The sequence below is a fragment of the Chiloscyllium plagiosum genome, unplaced genomic scaffold (assembly GCF_037043375.1).
Source record: "Chiloscyllium plagiosum isolate Xiang-an unplaced genomic scaffold, Cpla_swu_hap1 HiC_scaffold_2, whole genome shotgun sequence".
Classification (NCBI taxonomy): Eukaryota; Metazoa; Chordata; class Chondrichthyes; order Orectolobiformes; family Hemiscylliidae; genus Chiloscyllium; species Chiloscyllium plagiosum.
Genome location: NW_028270140.1, coordinates 10,229,422 through 10,237,148, shown reverse-complemented (window position 1 = coordinate 10,237,148; position 7,727 = coordinate 10,229,422).

The window sequence follows — 7,727 nt, the reverse complement described above, 5'->3', positions numbered from 1 at the left end:
CCTGCACTACATCATCCACTATTCAGTTACTCCATGGATAGGTTGGTGGCTGGGCCAGAGAACCAGATCTAGCACGGTCAGTGTCTTCTGGATATATGTACAGACCAGCACTCCAGTGATCTAGCCATTGGTGCTCTGTACCAGTGGTGAGACAGTGCAGTTGCTGCACATGGAATGTCCCCTGAGATGTTGGGGAATGTTGTCCAAAATGTAGGCTCAGAGGAGCAAGTAGTGAGCTTGAGCCACCAGATATGTATGGCATGGTGTCTTAGTAGTTAACACTGCTGCCTCACAGTGCCTGGGATCCAGGTTCAATTCCAGCCTCGGGTGACTGACTGTGTGGTGTTTGCACATTCTCCCCGTGTCTGCATTGGTTTCCTCTGGGTGCTCTGGTTTTTCCCACAATCCAAAGATGTGCGTGTTAGGTGAATTGACCATGCTAAAATGCCCATAGTGTTCAAGCATATGTGAATTAGGTGCATTAGTCAGTGGTAAATGTAGAGTCATAAGAGTAGGGGAATGAGTCTGGGTGGGTTACTCTTCGGAGGGTTGGTGTGGACTTGTTGGGTCAAATGGCCTGTTTCCACACTGTAGGGACTCTATGATTCTGTGTCTGACATCGACTTGTTTGTTGGGAATTGTTAACTTCTACTTAGTAGAATGGGAAACTGCAAATCAATGAGAGGCAACTTTAAATAATAATGAAGGGTTAACACTGGAAACGGTTGCAATGAATCTGTTGCTGTTATCATCTCATTGTTCAAGACTTGGTTGGCCCAATTGATCAAGACCCTTTGTAATCTGAGATAACCTTCTTCACCGTCAACTATACCACTAATTTTGATGTCATCCACAAACTTACTAACCAGGCCTCGTAAATGCTCATCCAAATTGTGTACATAAATGACAAACAAAAGTGCACCCAGCAGTGATCCCTGTGGAACACCACTAGTCACAGGCCTCCAGTCTGAAGTTCAGAATCCCATTATTACCAATCTCACCTGATGGTTTACAAAATTATGAGGGGCATGGATAGGATAAATAGACAAAGTCTTTTCCCTGGGGTCAGTGAGTCCAGAACTAGAGGGCATAGGTTTAGGGTGAGAGGGGAAAGATATAAAAGAGACCTACGGGCAACTTTTTCACACAGAGGGTGGTACGTGTATGGAATGAGCTGCCAGAGGAAGTGGTGGAGGCTGGTATAATTGCAACATTGAAAAGGCATCTGGATGGATATATGAATAGGAAGGGATTGGAGAGATATGGGCCGGGTGCTGGCAGGTGGGACTATTGGGTTGGGATATCTGGTCAGCATGGATGGGTTGGACCAAAGGGTCTGTTTCCATGCTGTACATCTCTGTGACTCTATGACTCTATTCTTGACAATGCTCACATTGTCAGGGTCTTTGAAAATGAATCAATTTCCCTTTCTGAGGATACTTTAAGTTAGGGAGAGGAACTAATTACACTTTTTTTTTGCTTAAAATTAGAAATTCTGGGTAAAGGAAGGTTTTTTTTAAAAAAGGGTTCCTTTTAGAGCTTCTGCTTTTAGGTCCTATAATATAAATTATAGTTTTTAAGTTCTCCTAACATTGTGTGTCAGCACTAATCAGTGTTCAAACACTGGATTTGAGTGTGAGGTGTGTTTGAATCTGTCTCATATCAGATCATTTGGATTGGTTGGAGAGGCAGAGTCACAGAGGAGCATACAGGAGACACAGTGTGTGATGGTTGTTAGGTTAAGAGATGTCGTTACATCACTGGTTCAGTCTGGTAGATGGCTGACTGTCAGGAGAAGTAGGAAGATAGTTCAGGAGACTCCTGTAGCTATTTCTCTCTCAATTAGATATACTGCCTCTCAGACTCTTGAAAACAGTCAACATTACAGAAGAGGAAATACTGGAGGTCTTAAAAATATAAAAGTAGCTAAGTCTCTGGCACCTGATCAAGTATATCTCAGGATGTTGTAGGAAGTTGGGGAAGAAATTGTGGGGCCCTTAGCAGAGATATTTGTTTCATCTACAGCCACAGGTGAGGTGCCGGAGGACGGGAGGGTGGTTAATGTACTGCCTTTTTTTAAGAAAGACTGTAAGGAGAAGCTTAGGAACTATAGATTTGTGAGTATGACATCAGTGGTGGATAAGTTGTTGAAGGAGATTCTGAGAGTTAGGATTACATGCATTTGGAGAGACAAGGACTGATTAGGGATAGTCACCAAGGCTTTGAGTGAGAGAAATCGTGTTTCATAAACCTGATTGAGATTTTTGAGAATATAAACAAAATGATTGATAAGGGCGGAATACTAGATGTTGTCTACATGGACTTCAGTAAAGCCTTTGACAGGGTTCTGTGTGATAGACTAATTAGTAAAGTTAGATTGCATTGGATTCAAGGAGAGCTTGTCAATTGGATACAAAACTGGCTTGAAGGTAGGAGACAGAGGGTGATGGTAGAGTATTGTTTTTCAGACTGGAGGCCTGTGACTAGTGGTGTTCCACAGGGATCACTGCTGGGTGCACTTTTGTTTGTCATTTACGTACAAGATTTGGATGAGCATTTACGAGGCCTGGTTAGTAAGTTTGTGGATGACATCAAAATTAGTGGTATAGTTGACGGTGAAGAAGGTTATCTCAGATTACAAAGGGTCTTGATCAATTGGGCCAGTGGATTGAGGAATGGACAATGGAGTTTAATTTGGATTCTGGTAAAACAAACAAGGGCAGGACAATTAATGATATGCCCTAGATAGTGTTGTTGAACAGAGAGTCCTAGTGGTTCAGGTACATGGTTCTTTGAAAGTTGGCGGGCTGACAGGGTGGTTAAGAAGGCATTTAGCACACTTGCCTTCAATGCTCAGACCATTGAGTATAGGAGTTAGGACGCAATGTTGAGGGTGTACAGAACACTGGGGTAAGGCCTCTTTTGGAGTATTGTGAACAATTCTAGTTATCCTATATTAAATTGGAGAAAGTTCAGAAAAAAATTACCAGGATGTTGCCAGAACTGGAGGGATTGAGTTATAAGGATAGGCTGGGACCTTTTTTCACTGGAATGTAGGAGGTCGAGAGGTGATCTTACAGAGGTTGATAGAAGGACATAAATAAGGTGAATAGCAAAGGTCTTTTCGCTAGGGTGCGGGAGTTCAAAACTAGGGTGCATATTTTTATGGTGAGAGGAGAACGTTTTAAAAGAAACCTGAGGGGCAACCTTTTCACACTGAGGGTAGTTTGAATTTGGAATAATCTGTCAGAGGAAGTGGCAGATGCAGGTATGATTACAGCATTTAGGAGAAATTTGGACAGGTGCATGAATAGGAGATGTTGAGAGGGATATGGGTCAAACACAGGCAGGTGGGACTGATTTAGTTTGGAAAACTTGGTTGGCAGTGACAAGTTGAACCTAAGGGTCTGTATGATTCTGTGACTCTATAACAATAAATGGCTGTATACAAGTTATATGAAGAGGTTCGGGAGCTCCTTAGCTTGCTTAAGGATATACCTGGTGCAATGTTCCACCCAATGTTAAAGAAATGAGATCAGACATGCCCAAGGGATTATAGGTCAATCTGTTTGAATAAATTATAATTGTGAAATTAATTTCTACAGAGGGACGTGAGAGGTATTGTAGTTTGATAAGAAAAAGAAATGAAACCACGTATTGCTTGAAAAGCTAAACTTTAAATTGGATTGGGTGTACATACGTGTGACAGAAATGACCATTGCAAATTAATAAGTTATTAAAGCAGCTAACTGAGCACTAAAGTTTTGTTTCGAGAGGAATAGATTTGGGAAATAAGAGATTATGCTAAACTTGCATCAAACATTATGAAAAACACATTTGGAACACTGTGTAGAGATCTGGTCATTATATTATAAAAAGGAATGGGGCACTGGAAAGTGCAAAAAATTTTGTAAGGATCATACGGGAATTATGAAGTTATACCTGTCAAAAAGTATAGGCTGGTTCTTTTCTCGAAAAGTGATGGCTGAGAAGTAACCCGATGGCAGGGTCTTTAAAATTTTGAAGAGTTTTGGTCACGAAGACACAGTGAGAATGTTTTCATTTCTGATGAAAAGTCTAATTACAGTTCACTAGTATAAGATAGTTAAGATAGTTAATACAAACAGAGAATCCAGAAGAAAGCTCATTTACCAAGAGAGTGGTGAGAATATGGAAATAGGGTGCAGTTAAACAGAATAGCAATGATGCATTTCGTGTGGATTTCGATAAGTATATTAAGGAAGGAGGGAATGAAACATTTTGCTTAACCTCTGAGATGAGGAAGAAAAGGAAAATGCTCAAATGCTTTATTAACACTGATGTGGATTTTGAAGTGATTGACTTGTCACTGTGCTATATAATCAGTCAATCCTTTCTAGGGAAGTGTACCACGGCATCATAGAAGTATTGAAAGAAGCTTAGTACAACTTCATTTTCACAACCGTGACTTAACTGCTTTGCTGCTGTTTTGAAAATAGTTTTACCACCTTGAACCGTTACCTGAATGTGCATTACCTGTTTTATTTATTTCACTATGAGCCTCAGTCACAACCCCTATAGATCTAGTAAATCCAGTAACAATTTTTAATCAAGTTAATACATTTATGCTTGGGAATCTTGAAGAACAGAAACCTACGGGTTTAACTATGTTAATTTTCTTCGATAAATTGCTATGTCATGTATTTATTACTCTTTTGCAACTGCTTATTTTATCTGTGCTGTTTTGAAAAATATTAAAATTAAAACTTCAAAAATATTTTGTTTAAAACTCGGAAGTGCTATGATTCATACTTTTTCCGTTCATCTCAATCACTTTTTACGATAAATTTGAAACTGGTGCAGTGTATGGAAGCAGAGTGCATTATTATCTTATTATATGTAAACTGGCCTTGTAGTTACTTGTTACAGAGGAATCGAGGGTTTCTGGGAACGTGAAGGTAAATCCCACTATGGTGGCTGGGCAACTTATGTTCAGTCAATATTTGGCAGCGAAGACACACTGGGAATGTTTTGACTTCTGCAGAAAAGCAAAACTGCAGCTCATCGATATAAAATACTTAGCATATAATAGAATCAGTGAATCCAGGAGAAAACTCATCACCAAGAGAGTGATGAGAATGTGGAGTAGTGGAGATACCTGTATTGGACTGGGGTGGAAAAAGTCAGACGTCACGTGACGCCAGGTTATAGTCTAACAGGTTTATTTAAAACCAGGCAACATTTGCTCCCAAACATTTGTTCAATTAAAAAAGGTGAAGTGCCTGACATATTCTTCTGTTTGCAAAGGACAGGGTCTTGCTTGTGATGATATATTGTAGCGAGCATGCATGTGAGCTATATTACTGATGATCTTACATTTGTTGTTAGCCTAATTCTGACCATAGTTGGGACTCAAATGTTGCTTAAATGTGGAATCCCACCTCATTCTGAACATCTTGTTTGGAGTTTTACAAGCACACTGGTTTGGGGTGCTCTCCCCCTCCATAGTAGTAAAATTGTCCTCATCAAAGTCAGAAAGTCAGTCCTATGTGCCTCTGACTATGGTAATCTATATCTCCTCATCTTTCTTAGCCTGGTTGACATGGTTGACCACATTGTCCTCCTCCAATGCTTCTCTGCAGTTTACTAGCTGGGTGAAGCTGCTTCCACCTTATTCCATTCTTATTTATCCTGCCAGGGCCAGATAGTCATCTTCAATTTTTACTCTTCCATCTCCTACATAGTTACCTCAGTCCTATTTCTCATTAACAAGCTGCCCTGTGGCAAGATCACTTGAAAACAACATGTTTGGATCCATATATATGCTGATAGCACCCAGTTCCTCCGCACCACTATGTTACATGGTCTCTCTTTTGATTTGCCACACCTGATTGTCCAACATAAAGTTTTGGATTAACAAGAATTTCCTCCGTTGAACTATTTAGAAGACCAAAGTCTTTATCTTCAGTTCCCATTAGAAACTCTGTTCCTTATTCACCGTCTCCATCCCATTCCACAGCACATGTCGGAACCTGAACCAGACAATTTCAATCTTTTGTGTCAGACCTGATGCTGCGATGAGCTTCTGGCAAAGTATGTTCTCCATCATCAAGGCTACTGACCTGTATTTCTGAACAATAGTCCACCACAGGACCTGCGTCATCTTGCCTGCAGCTAAAATCCTGAGCAAGTCTGTGTTACTCTCTAGATCTGACTACACTAATGCTCTTGGAGATACCTTTCCTCCTTGCACTCATGAAAAATTCTGGTATCTATATCCTAACTTTCAAATCCGGTTTACCCTGATCTAATTTGATTCTTTGTTAAGCAACACTTCAAATTTATGGCTTTCATTTCTGTTTCCAATCTCCTCATCTCTCCCTATTCTGCTTCATTTTCACAATCTACATAATTTTCTGCACTCTTTTGGATAAGGTGATGGTTCTGAAGAGGTAATGTTTATGCAACGTTGGCTCACCTATTCTACTGAGTTTACACAGTCTGTGGGTGGAAACAAGGAGGTCTACTCTTGCTTTTGGATGGACCAGATGTATCTGTTCTAGCTCCTTAAGGTCCCAGTAATCATGACTAATTATGTAATAGCATTTGTTGCCATCATTAAATTAACCTTCTTGTGATCTAAGAACAGTGCTTTTCCATTGTTTCTCCAAGGTAATATATTTTTCACCACTAATGACTAGATAGGTTCAAGACAGAGCAAAGACAAAGGAGGATTGGTGGCAACGAATGGCCTCAAACAACCGTTGTTATTGTCACATACTGGTAGAGGTGGCAAATAACACAAATTACCAGAGGTAGTCATTCAGGGAAATACCATAGCCACTTTCACTTTTGGTCTCCTACACATTTATTGTGCAACACAGGAATTGGATTGTGCAGTTTTAAAGACAAAACCATTGAATAGTTGTATCCCATTACTCACCGGATCCCTGGGAAAGCTTCATCAATTTGTAACAAATCCAGCTGGGATACCCCTTAAAATCCAGCTGCTGGGTGAGGAGGGATGAACTAGTTTCCTTCTTAATTGACCCTCCCCTTCGTTGGTCACAACAGAGTTAATTTAACTAATAGAACATAGAACAGTACTGCACAGGAATTGGCCCTTCAACCTACGATGTTGTGCCGAACGTGATGCTAAATGCAATTAATCCCTTTTGCATGTCCTTGGTCTATGTTTCTCCATTCCTTGCATATTCATGTGCTTGTCTAAAAGTCCCTTAAACGCCCCTTTCATATCCTCCTCCATCACCACCCTTGGCAATGCGTTTCAGACTCATACCAGTAAAAAAATTTCTCTGAATAAAAAATTTGCCCCTCACGTCTCCTTTGATCTTGCCCCTCTCACCTTAAATGCATGGTCCCGAGTTTAGACATTTCACCTCTGGGAAAAAGATTCTGAACGTCAATCCTGTCCAGCATCTCATAATTTTATAGACTTTTATCAAGTCTCCCCTCAACTCTGGCACTCCAGAGAAATCAACCCGAGTTTTTCTAGCCTCTCCTTATCGTTCATACCCTCTAATTGAGGCAGAGACCTAGTAAACCTCTTCTGCACCCTCTCCCAAGCTCCACATCCTTCCTGCAACCAGAACTGAATGCAATAATCTAAGTGTGGCCTAACCGAAGTCTCATGAACCTGCAACATGACATCCTGATTCTTTATTGAATTGTCCAGTTGATAAAGGCAAGCATGACATACACCTTCTTTACCACCCTGTCTACTTGCG